Source organism: Balaenoptera musculus, chromosome 8 (genome assembly GCF_009873245.2).
Source record: "Balaenoptera musculus isolate JJ_BM4_2016_0621 chromosome 8, mBalMus1.pri.v3, whole genome shotgun sequence".
In the NCBI taxonomy this organism is placed as follows: Eukaryota; Metazoa; Chordata; class Mammalia; order Artiodactyla; family Balaenopteridae; genus Balaenoptera; species Balaenoptera musculus.
This window is the reverse complement of record NC_045792.1, coordinates 55,769,274-55,791,154: the sequence shown is the minus strand read 5'-3', so window position 1 is coordinate 55,791,154 and position 21,881 is coordinate 55,769,274. Positions and strand designations below refer to the sequence as shown.

Here is a 21,881-nt window from a genome sequence, read left to right as displayed (position 1 = left end):
TGTTGGTTTGCTCCACCCCGCTGTTGGAGCAGCTCACCCTGGGCCGATATACCCTCTCTGGTGGGGCCAGAGCAGAGGAGACCAGGTACTATCGCCAGTGGCCCCTTTCTACAGTCTCCTTCTCACCCTCAGAGCCTCCTCTAAATGTGCATGGAACAAATGATTACAGAATTGCGGTTTGCAGGGGTGCCCGTTACTAAGCGTGCAGGCCTCCACTGTCTCAGCCTGGCCTGGCCCAGCAGGCCATGAAGGGAGGGGCAGGAGGCAGAGTTCAGTGAGGACAGCCACGGCCAGTGTGCGCGCTCACTGTATGGTAGGCACTGTGCACTACACACCAAGCACTTCATTCACTTCTTAAAACCCCCCCAAGGGGGACTTCCCTGGTGGTGCAGTGGTTAAAAATCCGCCTGCCAATGCAGGGGACACGGGTTCGAGCCCTGGTCCGGGAGGATCTCACATGCCGCGGAGCAACTAAGCCCGTGCGCCACAACTACTGAGCCTGCGCTCTAGATCCCGCGAGCCACAACTACTGAGCCCGTGCACCACAACTACTAAAGCCCGCGTGCCTAGAGCCCGCGCTCCGCAACAAGGGAAGCCACCGCAATGAGAAGCCCATGCAGCGCAACGAAGAGTAGCCCCCGCTCACCGCAACTAGAGAAAGCCCCTGTGCAGCAACGAAGACCCAACGCAGCCAAAACAAAAAATTAAATAAAATAAATTAAAAAAAAAAAAAAAAAAAAACCCAAGGAGGCCAAGGAGGTATGCCCTATTTGTGCATTTTACAGAAGAGGAAACGGGCGCTCCAAAAGCTGAAATGACTCTCCCAGGGTCATATTTCCAGTAAGTGACAAAGCCAGGACTCAAATTCAACTTTCTCTGCCTCCAAAACCCATCCTGGTAGCTACCTTGAAATAATTTTATTGGATTGGCTTTCAACAGAGGCAGCTGACTTAAATGGGGTCAATTATTGGTGAGGGCCACACAGAGGTCTCCAGTGTCTCCCCAGTACCCTCCCCCAAGATGAAAAAAAACCTCTGGCGTTCTTCAGTTCTCCCAGGTGGGATGGGGGCCCCAAGTGGGTGGCGCAATTGGGTGTCTGGGTTGGAAAAACAAGCAGATCCAGACAAGGCTTCATTGTTAAGGAGAGCCTGACTCTTTGGCCATTTAAACAAAACCAAGCAAGACAAAATGCTTGCTGCCTTATCTCTTAGAGAGAAGGGGGATGGGAAGGGCCCCAAGACTGGGTGTTGATCCTTCCCCCGCCAGCCTCAGGTGGTTGGGGCACTAGAGAGAGCACTGCAGGGGGGTCCAGGGTCTGAGTTCAGCAGGCTCTGCCACTGTCTGTGACCTTCTACTGCACACTGCCGACGCGTCCGGCACTGCACCGGTGCTTTCTGCGCACGGCCCCATTTGGTCTCTATGAGAGATTATTGTTATTTCAGAGAGAGATTACTGTTATTCCTGTTTTCAGACAAGGACACCGAGGCTCAGAGAAGACACCCAAGCAGGGAGCAGAGGGGTGCTGGAACCCAGGTTTATCGGATTGCAAAGTCTTTCCACTTCACTGTTTCTCCAGGGAGAGCAATACCGCAGAGGAGGGAGCAGCCTGGAAGCAATGAGCTCCCTGTCCTGGGGATGTGCAGGTATAGTCTGGGGATGCTGTAGGAGGCATGCTGCAGGAGGTGGCCAGGTGGTTCTCAGTCTTGGCTGTGCTTTGACATCACCTGCAAAGCTTTAAAAACTATTGATGCCTGGGTCTTGCCCGAACCTTTAAAAGTTCCCTAGATGATTCTAATGTGTGCAGCAAATTTGAGAGCCGTGGGCCCAGATGCCCACTACAACCTCTCCCACCCTACACCTCTTGAAGGAAAGAAGGGCTTTGTTACTCTGACCCATTTACGAGAGGGGCAAAAAACAGGCAAAACGTAAGGGCCGAGGTCGTGTTCTCGGGGCCCTACCACCAGCCACGAGTGTAGGCAACATGAGGGGACCCTGACTTCAGAGGTGAACTCCTTTAAGATACTTGGGGGGTCCTGGCTCCCTTGTCAGTGGAAGAAAACTTTCCCTTTGAGCCTCCTGGGTGGGAGGGTGAGGCGAATTCTTCACGGCCTTTTTATTTTTTCTTTAGTAGAGTTCACTCATTCAAAAGCTAAACAGCTGTAGGATTAATGCTGGAAGACCACCTCCGCCAGTGGGCGTGTTTGGGAGCAAGAAGATAAAAGAACTCTGAGTGAGGCCTGTTTATTCTTTTCTGTAGATTTGGTTCTAGGCCTGGGAAGAGCTGGGACTCTCAGACCTCGGCCCACACTTCCTCCCACCTGCCTTCCTTGTGCCCTCCAGCAGAATATCACAGATGGCAAGACAGCGTGGGGTGGTGGGAAGAGGGAGGCCTGTGGAGTCCAGCAGACCTGGGGTCTGCCCAGACGCTCCTCTTAGCTGGCCACCCTGCACAGGAGCCACTCCTCTCTGACCTCATGCCTCGTGCTGACCTCACAGCGGTGCCCGGGTGCGTGTGCGCAGATGCGTGTTAAATGATACTTTCCAGGGGCTTCCCTGGTGGCGCAGTGGTTGAGAGTCTGCCTGCTAATGCAGGAAACACGGGTTCGAGCCCTGGTCTGGGAAGATCCCACATGCCGCGGAGCAACTAGGCCCGTGAGCCACAATAACTGAGCCTGCGCGTCTGGAGCTTGTGCTCCGCAACAAGAGAGGCCGCGATAGTGAGAGGCCTGCGCACCGTGATGAAGAGTGGCCCCCACTTGCCGCAACTAGAGAAAGCCCTCGCACAGAAACGAAGACCCAACACAGCCAAAAATAAATAAATAAATAAATTTAAAAAAAAAAAAAAAAAAAAATGATACTTTCCAACTTAGCGCCAGGAGCACCACCTCCAGGAAGCCTTTCCTGACTCCCTCCCCGCCCAGCACTGGACAAACCCAGCCCCTGGACTTCTCTGCCACATTCTGTCACATTCAGTGTCGTCACCACTTCTGCGTTCTCCCCTCCTGATGAGATCGCTCATTCATTCATTACACAGAGCAGCTGCCCTGTGCCTGGGATTCATTCCATATGCCCTTCCCGAGCACCTGTTCTTTCAGACTCTGCTAGGAGATACAGGCAACAACGGCTAATATGCATTGAGTGCTTATTATGCGCTGGGTATTTTTCTGAGTGTTTTACATGTATAATGAATTTAATCCTCACCACAACTATAACTGTCCCCATTTTACAGATGGGGAAACTGAGGCCCAGAGAGGTTAAATCACTTGCCCAAGTCACATGGCTAGTAAGTGTGCACTCGGGCTGTGATCTGAGCATTGCCCTCTACCACCATCTACAGACGTCGATGGGACCGGCCCCCGCCTTGGGAGCTCTCTTCACAATTTGGAAGTTTTGTATCTGTGTTTACTTGTTGAATGTCTATTTCCCCTGCAGACCAAAATCTCCCATCATGTTACGTTTTGTAATACGTAATCATGTGTGTATGCAGGGGGAGAGGGAGACCAAATGAACACTGCTTCCCTTGAAGTAATCTTCAAGCAAATCACAGCATCTGCTACCTGGACCCCAGACGGCTCCTCCCAACTGGGTCATTCCTGCCGCTAAGGCCTGAGAAGAACCAGGTCCCTGGACATCCCGGTCCTGCTCCCTGCCTTGAACTTAGCTTGGGGCCTGCTCACTGGGAAGGTGGTGGGAATGGCAGCTCTCCCAATCCCATCTGACAGAGTCCTCCCCAGGCGGCGAAGTGTCCTCCTCTGGGAAGCCCTCCTTGCTGCCTGGCACATCCTCCCTCCCGGCCTCACTGGATGGGCTCCTCCATCAGCTTCTTACTGAGTCACTTGATCACGAAGCTACTGAAGGGACCGGCAAGGGGACTCACGCTGACAGAGTACCTGCCTATGTGTCAGGCCTGGCACCTGCCGCCCGTTGTCTCATTTAACCCTCACAACACTGTGGTTGCCAGTGCCACTTTATAGAGAAGGAGGCAGAGGTACAAAGGTTGAGCGACTTGCCCAAGGGGCAGCTCGCATTGCCTCTCCTGGGTAGGGGTGGGGGCAGCCACTTTGTGCCAGGCACCCTGCTAGGCACCCTGTGGGGCGGAGGGGAGAATTGGGGTGGCAGAGAATCTATTTCTGACTGGCTGGCAAAGGAAGCACATCTACACAAGTCCAACCCACAGACCACAGTAGGCGAGTGAGGGCTGTGGATCTGTAGGGGAGGAGTCCTGGAAGCTTCTGGAAGGAGGCATCTTCAGGCCTGGCTAGATTCCTCACTGCTGCACTCCCATGACCGCCACAGGAAGAAGGGCAAGCCTTGGCCTACAAAGCTCTGGTGCCCTGCGGGTACTGCCCTGGAGGCTGCAAAGGGAGAAGCAGCTGCCCAGCCAGCTGCCCTGCCAATGACCCCACTGTGGCCAGGTCCAGCCTGCCTCCAGCCCTGCCAACCTGGCCTGGCCCAGCCGGCTCCCAATCACAGGGTCTTCTCTGCCCAGCTAATGACCATGCTGCCAGCAGCCCTGGCCTCCACCCTCCTTCGGGGGAGGCAGCAGCTAACTACAGAGCCTGCTGGCCCAGACAGTGGCCGGGCCAAAAATCACAGCTGCCCGTCACACCACATCCTCTGGCCCTGAGGCTGTGGTCTCCTCCCCTACCTTCCAGGGTCACGAAGGACACTGCAGAAGGCTGGAGCTCTGGAAGCTCAGACACCATCCCCCTCACCACAGACCTGGGGAAACAGGACCACAGCATGGGTCTGATTCACCCCAAGTCACAGCCAGCCAGTGCAGAGCCCAAGGCCCCCTTCTCAACCCAGCACTGCCCTTCCCTAGCCCTGAGAAGAAGGCTCATTTCCAGGCTTTTTACCTGTGCAGCATGCTCTCGAGGTACCTGGGCAGAGTTGAAGAGGTGGGACATCTAAGAGCTATTGAGCTGTCTGTTCAGTCACAGATGAGAGCACACTCTTGACTCCTCACTCCCCACTGTCTAGCTGTGTGACCTTGGGCAAGACAATGTACCTTTCTGAGCCCCGTCTTCCAGGGCATAACAGTAGCTACCACCCAGAGTTGTGAATGAGAGGATCTGTAAAACACTTAACACAGTGTCTGGCTCAGATAAGTTCTCAAGAGCATTAGCAATTGCTCATATCACCGTCACAATATTATTAAATGAGCATGTAGGGGCTTCCCTGGTGGCGTAGTGATTAAGAATCCGCCTGCCAATGCCGGGGAAACAGGTTCAAGCCCTCGTCCGGGAAGATCCCACATGCCACGGAGCAACTAAGCCCGTGCGCCTCAACTACTGGGCCTGCGCTCTAGAGCCTGTGAGCCACAACTACTGAGCCTGCGTGCCACAACTACTGAAGCCTGTGCACCTAGAGCCTGTGCTCCGCAACAAGAAAAGCCACCGCAATGCGAAGCCCCGCAACAAAGAGTAGCCCCTGCTCGCTGCAACTAGAGGAAGCCCGCGTGCGGCAACGAAGACCCAACGCAGCCAAAATGAATAAATAAATTTATAAAAAATAAAAAAATAAAAAAATAAATGAGCATGTAGATGCATTTTACAAACTGTAAAATGTGATGCAATGGTAGGTATTGTTTATTACTAGTACTGTGAAGTGTTAAAGATTCAGAGGGGGTGTGACCAGAGGGTTGGGTAATCCAGGAATGTTTCTGGGGGGATTTATGACCTGAATTCGGCCTTGACTGATGTGGAAGTGTGGAAGTGAGCAGAGCCGAGGATGGTATGGATGACCGGAGGAACCCCATAAACAAAGGGGCCACACATGATGTGTTTAGGAGACAGTGGTGAGCAATGACCAGGGGTCCATGCAGTGGCGGCAGTGGGCAAGGCCTTAAATGCACAACAAAGAGGCCTGGTCTCCATCTTACTGGTAAGAAGGAGTCACAGAGGGTTCTCAATTGGGGCCCCATGATGCTTTCTGCAATATGAATTCTGTCTGGCATTCAAGGCCCTCCACCGTCTGGTCACTCACCCACCCCTCTTCTCCACACCCTTCTCTGACCCCACAGATCCACCGTCATCACCCCAGAGTTCTCCCCACCTCCCTGCTTATTACACCATCCCATCTTCCCCACCATTAGCCCACCTCACGGTTCTCGTTCACAGTGAAGCACCCTTTCATTAAGTACCTTTCGTGCCATCTGCTTTACATATATGACCTCACAGTCACCCGTAACTACCCTCATTTTACAGAGGAGGGAGCAGAGGACTGGCTGGGTTGGGTATCTTGCTCACAGTCTCACAGTGAGTGAGTGGCACAGCCAGAATTCAACCTTGAACTGATGTCAGGACCCCCACTCTCTAAGGCAAGTTGCCTCTAGCCTTAGCCCAGACCCCTTTCTCCTTGATAAAGCCTTCTGGGTTACTCCAGTCCCCAAGAGCCTCTCCCTGCCACCCCTCCTGACCCATTTGGAATCGGAGGCCCACAGCTTGAGCCTGCTTCATCTATAGCTTGGTTTCCACTGTTTCCTGCGGGTCCACCTTGCACCCCAGTAAGAGAGCTGGGCTTGATATTAGGTCACTTTCTTCCTGTCGCCCCTTTCCCCCGTATCTGAGACTTTGTCTAGCACTGACGGGAACCACCTGCCTCCTCTGGTGGGGTTCAGAAGCTCAGCTGAGCACACAGCAATCAATTTCCCTGAGCCCACCTCGCAGCGAGGGGAGCCATAAATTATTCACCGCACCCTTGTGCCTAGGGAGGCCAGAGGGAATGAACACCCTCTCCCCACAATCCCAAAGAAAGCCCGCAGCCCTGGGATGAGGGGTCAGAACCCAGAGCCCCTTGCCAGGGTCCCCAAGCAGATTCCAGAGGGCTGTGGGCCCAGGGAGGTAGCATAGGGGAGCCTGACCCATACAGCTGAGCAAACCCAGGTCTGTGAATCTGCAACAGTAGCCTCCATTCCAATCCAAGGCAAGTCTGAGAATTTCTCTAGATTTCCTGGTCAAAATCCAAGCTTCCTTTTCTTATAGGGAAGGAAATAAATTATCTGGCCACGTGCTGTATATTTATATCTCATTTAAAGCTCACAGCAACCTTGTAAAGGAGGAATTCTAATTTATAGAGAAGCAGCTGGGGCTCAAAGGAGTGAAGTGACTTGCCCAACACCACACGGCTGGTGGGAGGAATCAGAGCAGATTCACGCCGCCTGGTCTGTCTGACTCACTGCCGTCTGCCCGTGCCGCTTAGCCCTCCCCATTGGGAGCTAGTCACCACAACGCCTTTTCCATCTGGGTAGCTTCCAGGGCACCTGGTACGCAGTCAGCACTCAGTTCCTGAAGCAAACTCCAAGGCCCCGTGCAGGAGGTTTCACCTCTCTGCCCCTCAGCTTCCTGCACAAGGTAGCCATTAGGAACAAGCCCAGTCTTGGCAAACACCAAAAATTCTCTAGCACTTGACAGTGTGCCGGATGTGAGGGCTCCACTATCTGAGCAGGTAACAAACAGCCTGCCTTGACCCCATTTTACAGGTGAGGCTTGGAGCCCTGGATGCATCCAAGAGGTCCCAGGTGGCTCCCCAGCCCCGTTCTGCCTCACTCCAAGTTCCAGGTCCTTTCCACCCCACCGTGAAATGAGATCACAGGTGTGAAATTATCTCATCAAAGAGCAGCTTTGTTTAGATGCAGGGATTATTATGAGAATCTGAATCCCCACGATGGTGGAGGTGAGGCTGGAGAATCCCAAGCCCCTCAGTCACTTTCTCTTCCAGTTCCCCCAAACACTCCACCTCCAGGACTGAGCTTCCAGCCTCCAGCCGACCTCTCCACCCTCCCCCACCTCCCAGGGGCTTTCCAAGGTGGTTTCCCCTTGACTCCAGGAAGCTGGGCACAGCAGGGGTTAACCAGTCCCGGCCAAGGCCACCGGGGTTCCTACCTAGGCCACATCCCCTCCCCCTCCCCACCCAGAACAAGAGCCCACAGAGTCCATGCCAAGCACTCTTTCACAACACGCCTCTCCCTGCACAGCCCCAGGGGGGCAGCAGAAGGAGACCCTGCCTGGGAATCCAGACCCTCAGACTGTGCCCCCAGCCCTGAGACCTTGTGCAACCCGCGCCCCTCCTGGACCAGAGGTGTCTTGCAGGTTCCCTTGCCCAGGAGAGGCTGAGGTCAGACCTGAGGTTGGGGCCAAAGGCTATGGGGCTGCTGATCTGCCTCAGGTCCCAGCACCTTGCACACAGATTCTCACAACAGCCTGATACGGGGCCACCCAGACCTCACATCAGGGGTGGGAAAACCCCAGCCAGTCACCCAGAAGATGCTAACTTGGGAAGGGGAGTGGACACCTTGAAGGATGTTTGGGAAGGTTTTCTCAAGTGTACTTCTGGCTCAACTACTCACTTGCTTTAGGACCTCAGCAATTGGCACCCCCTGTCCCCAGGCCTCAGAGTCCCCCTTACTAATGTGAAGGATGTGAGCTGGGTGAGTGCTGAGGGGCCGCATCTCCTGCAGTTCTGATGGGCTGTGACTTAGGGACCTCTACAGTGTGTTCTCCCATCAGATAAGCAGCGTGTCAGGACCTCCGGAGCGTCTTAGAGACACTGGAGTCTGGCACACAGGGTACAGGGGCAGCTGCTCTGTCAGGGAGGGAAGCTGTGGAACTGCGAAGCTTCCCACTTCTGCCCTCAACTCTGGGTCACCTTTCCTGGGAGGTGACATGGCAATGGAGTGGGAGGGAAAGAGGCTAGGAGAAGCCACGTCCCAGCCTCAGGATCAGCTCTCCGATGCCCCAGTGGCCCCCACCTCGACCCCCCCGCCCCACCTCCTGCCATGCGGCTCTGCACTTCCTTTCTTTTTCTCTCCATTCTCTGCTCCTTTCCCTCTCCAGCATAACACTCCTCCCCAGTCTCAGCACCAGAGTAAAAAGAGCAGGGTCAATCAACCCCGTTGAACCTCAGTTTCCCCATCTGTAAGCGCTCTTAACAGCACACAACACCTTCTATCACACGGAGTAGTGAGCCATTTGCGCAAGGGTGGGGCGCGGAACGGCACACAATGGGCGCTCAATAAGTGCCCGTTTTCTCCCTTTTCCTCCTCCCTTTCCCGCGCCCCCTCCTAGCCAGTTCCAGCCTCAGCTAGTACCCAGTGCACACCCGCAGGTGGCCCCAGCGCTGCCGGGATGGGGTCGGAGGCCGCCCGGCATCCGGGGCTCTCTCACCTGCACTTCTCGGCTCTCTCTTGTGTTCTCTTGGGGGCAAGCGCTCAGCCCCTCGCCTGGGGCGGCAGGAAGGTGGCAGCTTCGACTCGAAGCACCAGCCCGGTTTGGTTCAGTCCGAGTATCCAGCCCGCCTTGGACCCCTCACGGGGCGCTGAACTCGGGCCGGGGTTTCCTGAATGTTCGCACGGTCCCAAGTCCGAAGCACCGGATCGGAGGCAGCTGAAGGTTCGGGTTTCGGGGAACCAGAGTCTGGAGGCGTCCGGGCTGCTTTGCACTCAGTCAGGGGGCTGGGGGCACCCCGCCTTAACCGCGGTCGGAGGGCTGGGGGCTCCAACACACACTATAGAAAGGCTGGGAATGAGCCCTTAACCCTAGAGCCGTATGGTGGGCCAGGAGCGTCCCTCTCCGGTGCACTGGATCAGGGTCGGGGGCTCGGGGCGTCCCGGCCACACGCCCCGGACCGCGGGGCAGGGAGCGTCCCGGCGGAACCCGGGGCTGGGACAGGCGGGGCAGGGCAGGGCGCCGGCGAGGAGGCGCGGAGCCCGGCGGGGAAGTCTTCTTAGGTTCGGATTCGGCTCGCTCTGCAAAATGGGGCGGTCCCCGGCGCGGCAGCTGACTCCAGAGCTCCGGGCCGCGGCTATACTTCCTCCTCTTCCCCCGGCTCGCTAGCCGCTCGCTCAGTCCCGCGCCGCAGCCGCTGCCACCCCCGCCGCTGTCACCCCCGCCGCCCACCCCCACAGGAGCTGCAGTCGAGCCGGAGCCGAACAGAGCCTAGGTAGCGCCGCTCAGCGCCGGAGCGCCTGCCAGCGCGGCCCCGCCCGAGTGGGGGCGGGGTCAGCCTGAGGCCCCGCCCCACCCCGGCCACCGGCAAGGGGCGGGGCGAGCTCCAGATCCCCTCCCCCCGGTCCCGCGCCGTCGGGCAGCGGGAGCCAATCGGAGAGTGGGAAAAGAGCGGAGGTCTGCGGAACGTGGACTCTACCTCGGAGAGGGCGGGGCAGAAGTGGAGAGGTGCCGCCCGAGAGAGGACAATGGAGGGGGAGGATGGTTTAAAGAGCTGAGCGAGAGGAGAGGGTAACCTGGGGACCCGGATGGAGGGAGAGGTGGGGAGGGCTGGTTTGTCTGGGACCTGGGGTGGGGGAGTCATGGGGTAGGAACAGGGGTCGGGGTGGGAAAAGGATTAGGATGTAGGCTAGGTGAGTTATCCGGGGGTAGTGGAGTCCCCAGGGGTAGTGGAGCCCTCGGGACTGGTGGGACACACCCTCACAGTACCCTTCTTCCCAGCTAATAGGGCTCAGCGCGAGGAGGCGAGCTTGGATGCGGTGAAATATTCGGGTTTCAGGAAGTAGTGAAAAACAAGTTTCTGAAGATAAAGAGCGGATCTTCAACATTTCGCCTTTCCCAGCGCCCATCCGCGGGGAGGTGCGTCGTTGTCAGTTTTAAAAATAAGAAGTTAAGAGCAGAGGTGTGTGAGGACCACACACACACACACACACACACCCTCAAGAGTACTGAGTTCTGCCCCGAGCCCCTGGCCCTCCCCCCCCCCCCCCCCCCCCCCGCCCCCAGAGCCTTGGGGTTGGAGCTGTGTCTGATTTATCTCTGAGTCCCAAGCACCCAGCACAGGGCGGGGCACAGAGCTGGTCTTGGAGGGTTTTGATGTATGAATGAATGAGTGTTGAATGTCCTGCAGGGGCCATGTGAAAGCCACTAATTGGTCTGGGGAGCGAAAGAATGGAGGCCGCAGAGGACAGGTTATCTGTAAGCCTCACTACCAACCTTATGCAGTAGGTACTCCATTTCACTGATGAGGCCACCAAAGCAGAGAGAGGCCAAATGATGTTCCCAAGACCATATAGCTGGCACAGGATTCCATCTACTCATCACTATCACTATCTATAGGTCAGGGGACTTCCCTGGCGGTCCAGTGGTTAAGACTCCATGCTTCCGGGGGCTTCCCTGGTGGCACAGTGGTTAAGAATCCGCCTGCCAATGCAGGGGACGCAGGTTCGAGCCCTAGTCCAGGAAGACCTCACATGCCGCAGAGCAACTAAGCCCATGCGCCACAACTGAGCCTGCACTCTAGAGCCCGCGAGCCACAACTGCTGAGCCCGTGTGCCACAACTACTGAAGCCCACGCGCCTAGAGCCCATGCTCCACAACAAAAGAAGCCACTGCCATGAGAAACCCGCGCACCACAACGAGGAGTAGCCCCTGCTCGCTGCAGCTAGAGAAAGCCCGCACGCAGCAACGAAGACCCAACACAGCCAAAAATAAAATAATTAATTACTTAATTAATTTAAAAAGACTCCGTGCTTCCAGTGCAGGGGTTGCAGGTTCCATCCCTGGTCGGGGAACTAAGATCCCACATGCCGTGCAGCGTGGCCAACAAAACAACCACTAACATTCTAGGGCAAAGCTATGTGGCTTTGAACAGGTTACTCAACCCCTCTGAGCCTCTGTTTCCTCGTCTGTAAAAGGGAAATAAAGATGTTGCTACTTGGCAGGAACTGGGCAGGCACCAGGCTTCAGAGGGTGGAGGGAAGGGTCTTCCTGGCAGAGGAAATAGCATGTGCAAAAGCATGGAGTCTGAAAGAACACCTCTGGGGACCCCTGGCCTATTCTGGGGGGGATTAGGAGAGTCTTCCCTCAGGGCAGACTCAGGCCAGAAGTAGGGGTTAGTTAGCTTAGGAGGGAACCTCAGGGAATGGACAGTGCTCTGTCTGGGCAAAGGCCAGCCTGGGCAAAACCCTGGAGGTGGGGGAGAGCACTGCTCTGTTGAAGAATCCCCGACAAGTTCAGGGTAGCTGGAGCTCCCAGAGAAGGGACAGCAGAACAGATGGGAAAAGGGAGGCGGAGCCAAACAGGAGAGAGTTCAGACTTTTTTCTAAAGGCCAAGAACTCTGTTGGGGTCTTGCTCATGACCCTGAACCCAGTAGGGTTTTGCTGAGGCCCCAGCCTGGAAGCCCCTGAGTCTTGACTCACTGGATATCAGAGAGGCGCCCTGGGAAGTTTTTAAGCTAGGCGTTGTTATGGGAAAGATAGCACTTTGTAGGGAAACCAGGTAGCATGAAAACATTCAAAGCCCACAAGAGGCAAATAGTGTGGGGCAAATGGTGTGAAGGGTTGGAGTCCTCCATGAGGCCTGGACCCAGAACTCTGCCCATCCCCTCTTTATTTTTTATTTTTATTTTTTTAATAAATTTATTTATTTATTTTTGGCTGCATTGGGTCTTCGTTGCTGCGCGCGGACTTTCTCTAGTTGTGGCAAGCGGGGGCTACTCTTCGTTGCGGTGTGCAGGCTTCTCGTTGCAGTGTGCAGGCTTCTCATTGCGGTGGCTTCTCTTGCTGTGGAGCAGGGCTCTAGGCGCATGGGCTTCAGTAGTTGTGGCACGTGGGCTCAGCAGTTGTGGCTCACAGGCTCTAGAGCACAGGCTCAGTGGTTGTGGCGCACGGGTTTGGTTGCTCTGCGGCATGTGGGATCTTCCTGGACCAGGGCTCGAACCCGTGTCCCCTGCATTGGCAGGCAGATTCTTAACCACTGCGCCACCAGGGAATTCCCCCCATCCCCTCTTTAGAGTGCACCAGCCTTAGAGTCTGGTTGGGAGAACAAGGAAGAGAGTGAGCTGGAGGCTGAAGTCCAAGCTGGGTGGGGGGAGGGGAGGGATGCCCTCTCCTGGCCCAGCCCAGGGGTGGGGGTGGGGAGGTTGGCCCAGGAAGCTTGCACTGGTGGCTGTGCAAGCTGGAGGGCTTGCAAGCTATTTTGCTAAGAAGCCTTGTGACTTCTTCCTCTGCTCAGAACCTTCCGTGGCTCCCAGTTGCCAGCGCGATCAAGTCCTAGGTTCCTAGCCTGGTATTCCAGCCCCTCCATTGCTGCTCTCTGCCAACCCCACGCGCTTCGTCTCCCAATTGCTTCCCTTTCCCCTCATATCAAACTTCTCTCAACTCCACCCATAAGCAGGATACAGTCTCTCCCCTCCATGTGGTTGCTCTAGCTTGTCTGGGGGACCATGTTCCCCTTTTCTCCTGAGTTAATTCCTATTTCCCTGCTGGCCTGAAGGGAAGAAACTTTGGGGCAAATGCCCGTCTGTCCTCCTCTTTGCTGTATCCTCAGAGCCTAGCACAGTCTGGCATGTAGTAGGTGCTCAGTAAATGATTGTTGAATGAATGCTCCATCTCTCAAATCAAGTGTCTCCTTCTCTGAGAAGACTTCCCGGACTCCCCCAGAAAGTCTGTCTTTGGTCTGGCATCTCTCGTCTTGAAGGCTCGGTAATCAGGCATTTCGTGTTTTGTTGGACTCACTGGGCCAGGAGCACCTCCGTGGCTATGCGTCCTGCACCCATTACCAGCAGAGAGCCTGGTGCCCTTGTGAGACCTCAGCACTGGGAGATGAATGAGGCTCTCACAGAGCCCCCAAAGCGGGTCAGATGAGCAGAATGCCTGCATGAAAAGGAGGCTTTCAGAACAGACCCTCCATGACCCTTGAGGCCCTGGAGAGAGGTGCCCAAGGTTACCAGGAGGTGACCAGCACACAGTTCTCAGACGCCCACATTTGCCCTCTGACTACCCTTCCGGGGGAGAAAGTCTCCTGACACTGGAGAATCAGGCCTTTTTGTGGCCAGAGAGGCTCACAAAGTGTGACAGAGGCATGGTCACGGTAGCTTGTCTGAGGGTGATTGAGGGCTCAGAGGCCGGCTCTGAACCTGGGCCTCGGGGCTGACAGGAAATGCTAGCCTTGTCAGCCTGGTGCTGGGCTCCAAGAACCTTCGCCCTCCTGACATTCTTCTGACCTTACTTTCTTCTGCAGCTTCAGCTCTGTTGCAAGCTCCTTCCCAATCTCAGTACAAATGAACATTCACTTTCATGCCTACATTTACATTAACAATTTCACATTTTTTTTTCTTAAATAGGGCCACCGAATTGCATAAGGCTTCACACCCTGTGAGATCTGCTTCCAACAACTCCTTACAATGCACCCACCACGTGTAGGCACTGTGCTTGGTACAGGCAGACGCGGCCCTCCTGCAGCTCACTGTCTGGTGTGGGGTTGATAGGCTCAGCTGAACTTGTTGGCCCTCACAATACATCCTGCTTTCCTGCCTCTGCCTCTGCCAGCCCGGATTCCTTTCCCCAGCTCTCCTGCCTGCATGCACCCCACTCGGCCACTGGACTTCTCTCCATCCTCAAGGCCCAGTACACAAATTGACCTCTCTGAGAAGCCTGCCTGACTCCCCCAGTGGGGAGCACGGCATCGTCCCACGGAGCTGGTGACGCGGCTCTTTGTGCCTCTCTTAGGGCTCTGATCTGCTTAGATGTTGGGCTCTTTCTGGGTTGGTGTTCCCACTGGAGTGTGAGCTTCTAGAGAGCAAGGAATGCAGTCTTGTTTCTCTCTGTCCCCACCCCACCACCCCGCCCCGCTCATCCCACATTTATCAAGAATTCTTAGGCTGGATGAAGTCCCAGACCAAATATTGGGCATCCAGGGATGGGACAATCAGGGAGGAGCCGCCCTTGACATCAAGGAGCCCAGTCCCAGGGCTCTCTGCAGTGGCGGTGTACACAGAATGTGCCGCGAACACAGAGGAGGCTGCCTGATTCAGCAGGGGGAGGGTGGGGCAGGGTCGAGCCGGCTTCACTGGGAAGGTGGCACTTGAGGCAGAGGGAATGCTGAGCACAAAGGCATGAAAGTGGGAACTGGCAGGTGATGGGTGAGAAGTTCGGTGTGTTTGGGGGAATGGGAATGACACAGGAAGGAAGAAATGGAGGTCGCACTGGGAGCAGTTAGAGCACAGACTCTGGACCCACATGGCCTGGGCTTGAATCCCGGCTCTGCCATCACTAACTCTGTCATTGCTCTGTGCCTCAGTCTCCCCATCTGTAAAGTGAGACTAATACTAGTACCTACTTTGTAGTCTATTTATAAGGATAAAATGAGTTAATTTCTATAAAAGCTCAGGGCAGTGTTGGTACATGATAAGCCCCACTGCGAGTGTCTGATAAACAGGATGGAGCTGGAGGGGACTGCACAGGCCATGTTAGGTGGGGCTTTGAGTTTGGCCTTTATATCCAGAGGGTACCAGAGCGTTAACAAAGGGGGAGGGGTGAAGGGGAGGAGGCGGCTTGGCTTAGATCCAGCCTTGGTCCTCCCAGCCCATGAACACCCAGAGGGCCTCCTGCTGGCCCCCAGCCCTGCCCACCTCTCCCCTTCCCTGGCCTTCCGGTGCCCCCAGTAGCCCTGTGGCATCAATTGATGTATAGTGGGACTGTAGGGGCTGGGGCCACCCCTACCCCGGAACACCCGGGGAAACTTTATGGCCCGATTAATTGCCAAAGGAGGTCAGGGAGGGGCACCGAGGAGGACCAAGGCACATGGGCAGGGCCTAGCATCCAGGCCCTGGCTGGGCTGAAAGGATGGTGGGACTGGATCCAAGTGTGTGTTCAGTGGGGAATGGATGGGGGGTGGGGGGAGAAAGTCAACTGCCGGCACTGAAGGTGAAGTTGGATATCGGACACTTGGGGCCTGATGCAGAGGGCTCGGGAGCCAGACGAGCATCCTGGCCCAGGCACCTCCCCTCTATGCCTCGGCTTCTCCGTGAGTAAAATGGAGACGAGAAGCGTGGCCCCTTGAAGGTGGTGGGGACGGAAGGAGAGGCAGTGCTCCGTCACCAGGCCTGAGGTAGCATGGTGCGTGTGCCGACACCAAACTCAATTCCATGGCACCGAGGCAGAAAGGCCAGGAGCATCTGTGGCTGGAGAGGTGGCAGGGGGACGTGTCACATGTTTTTGTCATTGAGTTTGGCTTCTTTGCTGAGGGCAGAGGGGACGCCTGGGAGGGTCCAAGCGGTGGTAACAAGGTCAGGTTTGCTCTTCAGAGCTCAGCCTGATCACCGTCTGGAGAAGAGACAGGCAGGGAGGCCGGCTGGCACCTGTTTTAAGAGTCCAGGTGACAGGGCTTCCCTGGTGGCGCAGTGGTTAAGAATCCGCCTGCCAATGCAGGGGACACGGGTTCGAGCCCTGGTCCGGGAAGATCCCACATGCCGCGGAGCAACTAAGCCCGTGCGCCACAACTACTGAGCCTGCACTCTAGAGTCTGCGAGCCACAACTACTGAGCCCACGAGCCACAACTACTGAAGCCCGCACGCCTAGAGCCCGTGCTCTGCAACAAGAGAAGCCACTGCAGTGAGAAGCCCGCGCACCGCAACGAAGAGTAGCCCCCGCTCGCCACAACTAGAGAAAGCCCTCGGGCAGCAACAAAGATCCAACCCAGCCAAAAATAAATAAATTAATTAATTAATTTTAAAAAAAGTGGGTGGTGGCCCAATTCCTGGAAAATCCCTGCCCCTTTAAAAAAAAAAAAAAAAAAAAAGAGTCCAGGTGACAAGGAGAGATGAGGGTCTGAACTGGGCCCTGGCCGTGGGGCAGGGGTGGGAGGTCAGGAACCTTTCGGAGTTGGGGGAGAGGTAGGCCACTGATGTCGTCTCTGTGGGGTAAGGGGGAGAGAGAGTGAGTTGGGTGCGGAGCTCAGGAGAGGGACCAGGCCCGAGGCCACGGCCTGAGACAGGCTTTGGGATGAGAGGGTCAGCGGCCCCAGGGAGGGAGTGGGAAATCCACAGGGACAGGGGTGGGCAGGCGATGGGGCCCAGAAAGAGCCAGAGAAGGACTGGTCAGAGAAGGCGGAGAGAGGGGGGGAATCAGACACTGAGCGAAGAGTGAGCAGCAAGGAGAGGTGAGCACGGCCAGGACGGAAGCATCCTGGGGTCAGTGGCTGGGACTGAGGGTGGCCTGGGGGAGGTGGAGGCAGGAGAAGGGGTGCACTTGGAGCTGGCGTGGGTGCCCTCCCCAGGGTACTGCAAAGGGTGCATGCTTGGGTGGCAGCTGGAGGAGGAGGCAGAGGTAGAGGGTTTTAGAGAAGACTTAAAACCGTGAGCAGGGCTTCGCTGGTGGCGCAGTGGTTGAGAATCTGCCTGCCAATGCAGGGGACGGGGGTTCGAGCCCTGGTCTGGGAAGATCCCACATGCCGCGGAGCAACTGGGCCCGTGAGTCACAATTACTGAGCCTGTGCGTCTGGAGCCTGTGCTCGGCAACGAGAGGCCGCGATAGTGAGAGGCCCGCGCACCGCGATGAAGAGTGGCCCCCGCACCGCGATGAAGAGTGGCCCCCGCTTGCCACAACTAGAGAAAGCCCTCGCACAGAAACGAAGACCCAACACAGCCATACATACATACATACATACATACATACATAAAAAAAGAATGTAAGCAGACGAGAATAGCATTGAAAAAAAAAAAAAAAAACCGTGAGCACGGACGAGATAACGGGTAAGGCTAGAGAGGCAGCACCTCCACTTCAGGGTCTGGGAGGGACCCTAGTGGGAGTGGGGCAGGTGAGGAAGATCAGGCCTGGGGTCTCAGCGAAGCAGGAGGCCAGGGGAGGGCCAGGTGGGGCAGCCGCCGAGGCAGAGGCCTGAAGCTGGGAGCCTTGCTGTGGAAAGTGAAAGGGGAGGGAAAAAGTCCGACTGAGACGGGAATCTGTGGCAGCTCCTTTCCCCTGGTGGAGGGGTTGGGGGCGGCTTCGGGGAATGCCTGTGTCAGGGATACCGGGCCCCCCTTCCCATTCTCCTGGATCCCTGCTCAGGCTCCAGTCTTGAAAGGGCGGGGAGCTTCAGGGCTTCTCGGACCCCAAAGTCTGTGGGCTTCCTCCCTCCCACCAGGCCTTGCCACCAGCAGATGGGAATTTTCGTGATCCCAGTAACGCCAAGCTTACTTTTACCAGCACCTCCTGATGCTCACGAGGGGGGGGTGTCTGGGCTGGCTCCACCACCGTCAATGTCTGCTACCTGCTGGACCATGAACTCCTTGTCAGATTTACTTCTGTGTCTCCAGTACAGGGTATGAGGGATACCCAACAGGCAGACGCCCAGTACCTTTCACTAAAGAAAGGCAAAGGGGATGCCTTCATCTGGCTGCCTCTGCTGCCCCCTGCTGTATGATCCTGATTGGTGCAGAATAATAATCCTAATTGGTAACACTAGAGCACTGGTTCTCAAACTTTTTGGTCTCAGGACTGTTTTTCACACCCTGAAAGTTATTGAGGACCCCAAAGAACTCCTATTTATATGGCTTGTATCGGTGTTTACAGTATTATAAATTTAAACAGAGACATTTAAAATATTTAAGTAATTAATTTAAAATAGTTATAACAATCTTAGTAAATGTTAACGTATCTTAATGAAAAACACCTGCATTTTCCAAAACAACAAATTACAGGTGGGCTTCCCTGGTGGTGCAGTGGTTAAGAATCCGCCTGCCAATGCAGGGGATATGGGTTTGAGCCCTGGCCTGGGAAGATCCCACATGCTGCGGAGCAACTAAGCCCGTGCACCACAACTACTGAGCCTGTGCTCTAGAGCCCACAAGCCACAACTACTGAGCCTATGTGCCATAACTTCTGAAGCCTGTGAGCCTAGAGCCTGTGCTCTGTAACAAGAGAAGCCACTGCAATGAGAAGCCCGCGCACCACAACAAAGAGTAGCCCCCACTAACTGCAAGTAGAGAAAGCCCGTGCGCAGCAACGAAGTCCCAAGCAGCCAAAATTAATTAATTAATTAATTAAGAAAAAAATAAAGCATTCTTTAAAAAAAAAATTAGAGGCTTTTTTTAATATGTTTACAAAACATGTTAATGGCTGGCCTAATAAATGACAGTTGGATTCTCATACCTGCTTCTGAATTCAGTCAGATGCAATATATTGTTTTGGTTAAAGTTTACAAAGAAAATACAGGCTTATACTGATATGAGTTAGAAAAGGGAGGAGTATTTTATGGGCCTTTTCAAATAATTGTGGCTATTATTTTATACTAACTTAATCTTGAAATATTTCTTGAAGTTTAGTTACTATTAAAATCTGAAACCATGGGACTTCCCTGGTGGCGCAGTGGATAAGACACTGCGCTCCCAATGCAGGGGGCCTGGGTTCGATCCCTGGTCAGGAAACTAGATCCCACAGGCATGCCGCAACTAAGAGTTCGCATTGCCACAACTAAGGAGCCCTGGAGCCACAATTAAGGAGCCTGCCTGCCACAACTAAGGAGCCCACGTGCTGCAACTAAGGAGTCCACCTGCCGCAAATAAGACCCAGTGCAACCAAATAAAAAAAAAAAATCTGAAACCATATCAATGAGATTTTCTTACTTAGTTACATTAAAATCCATTGGTCTCTTTTGCACTTCGTATCTTTTACCATGGATGATTTTGTAAAAGCATGCATTGGCCATTTGGGAGAAAAAGTGGTTCACTGAGTCATGCAGATCTTTCAAATACTGATAAATTTCAGTATATAATATTAAAAATCAAATTTGTTAATATAACCACCAATCTCATCAGAAAAGTCTTTTAAGTTTTTGGAAGCTGTAAAGCTCACAGTGGTGAACACAAGTTTTCCAAAATTCTAATTTTCATTTGAAAGCTTGAGTTTTTTTAAATTAATTACTTAATTAATTAATTTTTTGGCTGCATTGGGTCTTCACTGCTGCACGCGGGCTTTCTCTATTTGCATCGAGCGGGGCCTATTCTTCGTTGTGGTGCGCGGGCTTCTTATTGTGGTGGCTTCTCTTGCTGTGGAGCACGGGCTCTAGGCATGCAGGCTTCAGTAGTTGTGGCACGCAGGCTCAGTAGTTGTGACTCACGAGCTCTAGAGCGCAGGCTCAGTAGCTGTGGTGCACGGGATTAGTTGCTCCGCAGCATGTGGGATCTTCCCGGACCAGGGCTCAAATGCGTGTCCCCTGCATTGGCAGGCAGATTCTTAACCACTGCGCCACCAGGGAAGTCCCAGAAAGCTTGAGTTTTATCATTAGCAACAAATACTGTCAGTTTACCTTGAAATGGCAGACTGATTTTATTCATTTTTGAGAAAAATGTCTGCCAGATACTCAAGTCTGCATAACCATAATATCTGTCAATATTTCTTTCAAGTAAAAGTGGTGTTCCATAAAAAAAGTGGCTAGTTTAGCTCACAATTCAAATAATTGCACAAATGCTTTTCCTGGAGACAACCACTGTGCTTGAGTCTGCAGCAGAAGTGCTTTATGGTACCTACCATTTTGTCACACAGAATATTAAAAAGATGTGCATTTAAATATCAATATAGAGTGAATTAAATGTTTCATCGCTTCATCAATGACTTTCCTTTTTTCTTTTTTCTTTTTTTTTTTTGGCCGCACTGCACGGCATGCAGGATCTTAGTTCCCTGACCAGGGATCGAACCCAGGCCCTTGGCTGTGAAAGCACAGAGTCTTAACCACTGGACGACCAGGGAATGCCCATCAATGACTTTCTCGAGTGATACTGGCAGTGATTTACTGTGAGGGCATGGTGGCAGAGGATACGATGACTTCTAGTACAGTTTGGAGCCGCTGCTCAGATTTGTCCTGAGGTGCCAGCAGTTTTACCACCATTGTTTTTGCATCATCTGTGAAATGTCACCCCAGTGAAAAAGACAAAGGACACCTTAGTATCATTATGAAGAGAGTTTGGACCTCGAAGACCGCCACCTCCCCCAAAAGGTTCTGCTCTGGAGTGTGTATTGTGTACTAGGTATTGGTCCAAGCATTTACTCTTTAAAAAACTATTGTTTTTTTCTCTTCCTGACTTACTTCACTCTGTATGAAAGAAAAAAAAAATGGTACTGATGAACCTAGTTGCAGGGCAGGAATAAAGAGGTAGACATAGAAAATGGACTTGAGGACATGGGGTGGGAGGGCGAAGTGAGAGTAGCATCGACATATATACACTACCGAATGTAATATAGTTGGCTGGAGGGAAGCAGCTGCATAGCACAGGGAGATCAGCTCGGTGCTTTGTAACCACCTAGAGGGGTGGGATAGGGAGGGTGGGAGGGAGACGCAAGAGGGAGGAGGTATGGGGATATATGTATATGTATAGCTGATTCACTTTGTTATACAGCAGAAACTAACACACCCTTGTAAAGCAATTATACTCCAATAAAGATGTTAAAAAAAAAATCACACACACACAAAAATGAAGATTGAAAAAAAAAACAACAAAACTCTTCCATGGCTCCCCATTCCTGGCCCCTGCTAGACCCTCTACATGGAATGCCTTTGTCCTTGGCCAACCTGGAAGACCCAGCTCCAGTTTCTCCTCCTCTAGGGAGCCTCCCTCAGACTGTGAGGTAGGCCTGCCGTCTGTGAATGGAGAGAGGGAAAGAAGAATTAAGTAGGAAAAGCCTCAGCGAATACAGGGCAGCTCTGAGAGAGTCCCACCAGCCCGGTGGGGAGCCCAGAGTACAAACTGCCTATTAGAGGAAACGCCCATTGGGCAGAAATGGCCAGGCCCTTGCTCTCCCGCTGCTCCGAGTCATTGGCTGGAGCAGCCCAGGAAGGACGTGACCTCATCCCGACCACTGCCCTAGATCCCAAACGGGCTGCAGCGGGAGGCTGTTGCTAAGAACACCCCGCCCTGCAAGCTCTCTCTTGAAGGGAGGGCTGAGCGATACACCTCCAAGGCTTGACTGATGCCTAAAGTTGGTAGGAGTTTAGAACAAGCTCTAGGCCAGCAGCTGCCACGTTTTACATATGAGGAAACTGAGACGTGGAGAGAGGATGTGATTTGCTCAAAGTCATCCAGCTGGTAAACCAATATGCAGACCCAGGTAGTTCTCCCTCCACATCTGTGCTCTTCAATCTCACTGCTGCCTCA

General features: G+C 54.0%; 1 protein-coding gene across 11 annotated transcripts in view; it reads right to left on the bottom strand.

Moving 5' to 3' along the window:
• The window catches only part of GDPD5 (glycerophosphodiester phosphodiesterase domain containing 5), a 90,807-nt gene extending 80,853 nt beyond the window's left edge, over positions 1 to 9,954 (bottom strand). For 4 of the 11 annotated variants that reach the window (XM_036859940.1, XM_036859942.1, XM_036859943.1 and 1 more), the window contains exon 1: positions 9,168 to 9,946. The gene's annotated coding sequence lies outside the window, so the exon portion shown is untranslated. Of the gene's footprint in view, positions 1 to 9,167 lie in introns of all 11 variants that reach the window. The other 7 variants (XM_036859944.1, XM_036859946.1, XM_036859947.1 and 4 more) reach the window with 4 other exon arrangements.
• Positions 9,955 to 21,881: the final 11,927 nt, after the last annotated feature.